Raw genomic sequence first — 2,960 nt, forward strand, 5'->3', positions numbered from 1 at the left:
GATTAATTGAAAAATTCTTAGTAAAGAGCTAAGTAGATTAGACTTGATTTAAATCGAACTATTATATATCATTTGTGTCTTTCTTGTTTTTGTTCATGTTTTACTTATAGCTCTAAACAATTCTTTTACAAGCATTAAAATCTCATTTTTCACCAAAAATGATTTCAAACATCAATCAAATTTTTAAATAACCCAATTCATCCTTTTAAGTACTGGTGTCATTGATATACAAACCTAACACTTCTTTTTAGACAAATTTTGGTCATTTTTAATACTAGGTTGAAAAACATCTTGGATGGCATTACAATAAACGATATGTGAAGCCATAGGATCATTGTCGAAATTCAACACTTAAATCTCAAAATTTCAAATCCAAACTCACAATATATCAAGTTTTTGTCACGTTGAAACTGTATTTAAACAAACACGTGAGATGAAAATCAATTGTCTTCACTCTTACAAGTAAGGCTAATAAATGTTTAGGTGGTCGTGAATGTGGTGTCACATATCCACAGTATTTGGTCGGCCGCCCCCCATCCCACTGTGGAAAACACTGTAGTATTAGCACACTCTACTTCTTATTTCGTTTGGTGGGAAGATGCTTTTATAAACTGTTTAAATCGTGGGAGTGGGAGTGGGAGTGGGAGTATACAATAAAATTAACAAATTCTTATAAACGAATGACAATTCTGACGTAACGAGAGCTTTGTCCTAATTACTAAATAAAAAATACCAAGCAGGTGACGTCTGTAAGTTATCAAGTGGGTGAGATTTGGAAGAAATCGAAATAAATAATGGTAGATTCATTGCACTGACAATTCACTGTTACAAATGATTTGCACGTGCAAATTACAATATATATGTATGTGTAAATATATATATATATAAGCTGTCACCTGCCCTCTCCATCTCCGGCATCGTCTCTGATCTCTTTTATTTTGAGCCGTCGAATCAGAGAAGTAACAACTAATGGCGAAAGAATTTGGGAGAGATGTAGGGTACAACAAGTGGGGGGAGGTGGCGCCGGCGCTTCTCGTGTCTCACAATCAGAAGAAGAAGCCTTGGAGTTCGTGTTCTCCGAGGTTGGACACCATAGCTGAAGAGGCTTGCTGCTGCGGCTGCGGCTGCTGCTGCTCTGATAGTGGTGGAGATACGGACGCCGCTGAGGCGGAGGCTGCGGCGGCTGCGCAGAAGAGGGTTTTCAGGAATCTTCTTACTTTTCTTTGCCACGCGTTAGCCAACAGATGTGTCGTTGTTTGATTATATTTTTATTATTATTGGTTTTATATTTGTTTATCAGATCGGGTGGTTTCCCCTCTCCTTGCCATAATTAAAGCTGTTAAAGCCTGTAAATTGGGGATTGTTCTAATGGGCTTGTACATGCATGGCTGTATAATAAGAACGTTTGTGTAAAATGAGATTATTAATTAAAGCAGATTATATTTATTCACTAATCCTGACATTTCACACATTGATTACAGTGTGCACGATCACTCGTATTAATTCGACTGTTCATGAGCATTAAGAAATTCATGTAAGTTGTATAAAATATCAAGTTTAAGAGCAATAGGGTAATCTAATTCAAGTTTGAATAATTACTGCATAACTTCGCATGGAATGGCAATGAGGTTGATTCCATAAAGTGAAAGTTGCCTAGAGAGATGTGTGCTACTTGATGGAGCAGGGGAGGTTTAGGCGTCAAACTTTATGTATCTGGAACCAAGTTCTCAGTACAAGATTAATTTGGTAGCTACTATTGGGTGACAGTGAATCTTTATGGGTTAGGTGAGTTCACACTTACCAAGTAAACGATCAGTGTTTTTAGTTGCTTCCAGTGCCTTATTCATGTTTCCCATACTGTTAAAAACTTATATCACTCCACAAAGTGATGAGGTATAAATTAGGATGAAAGATAGGAGATGGTAGAAAAGTCTTCTTGTGTCATGACCAGTGACATTTCCTTGGGGTTTTCATAGATTGATTTTCTCACCAATTGCCTCAGCAGTTGGGTATCTCTATTAAGACATAGGTCTCAGAAATCATTGTCGATGATTCCTGGATATGACCAGAGACAACTTCATTACCATGTTTGAAAATTATTCAAGCCCAAATGCCTAGTCTTCTTAGGGTTGGGTGTAAGAATGAATTGAGGTGGTTGGCAACCTCAAATGGAATTTTTTCTATTCGTTCTGCCTTTGCAGGGTCTTCTGATGCAGTGTCCATGTATTTCTTGGTATCGTTTGGTATGGCATAGTTCAAGTATTCCTTCATATATGTTTATTTTTTGGATAATGATTGAACATTGGTTATACTTTTGATCATATTAATCATTATTTATATTTTTTAAATAGATACTTTCTTTACAAGATTGACGTAACAAAACGACACTGTCATATTTTCTTTTACTACTTATATTCTTGTCAAGTGTTGTCTTTCTTTTATCATTCAAAGAAATTTGAATGGCATTGGCGTCGATGGGAAAGGGGAGTACTATGGGCAATAACAACGTGGAGTGGTAAAAGCCCTTAGCAAGTTAACCATTTGGTTTTACAGGCTATGGTTTATATTCTATGAAAAGAGCACAACAATAGATGTTTTAAGAAGCAAAAGCGATCCGTGTCCCAATTGGCACAACAAATTTTGTGTATTGTCTGGACAAAGTTAGTTACCATTTTCTTTTCTCATACTTTGTAGAACCGTGCTTTGCAACATTTTTGGCAACTCTTGGCTAACCAATATTCTTCTACTCTACTAAGTTGAATTACTTAGTAACTGGTGATTGACATTACTAATGTCAACTTTCACGTAAAATAATAGTTGATTCATGAGTATATTGTTGACACTCTAAGCCATTACCTAGGAAGTAGCCAATATTTTCATCACAAATATTGTCGTCCATGCAAATATACTAATCTAATGCTTAGGGAAGTTCCATGACTTGACAACTTATACTTTGAATG

Source organism: Diospyros lotus, unplaced genomic scaffold (assembly GCF_014633365.1).
Source record: "Diospyros lotus cultivar Yz01 unplaced genomic scaffold, ASM1463336v1 superscaf1, whole genome shotgun sequence".
NCBI lineage: Eukaryota > Viridiplantae > Streptophyta > Magnoliopsida > Ericales > Ebenaceae > Diospyros > Diospyros lotus.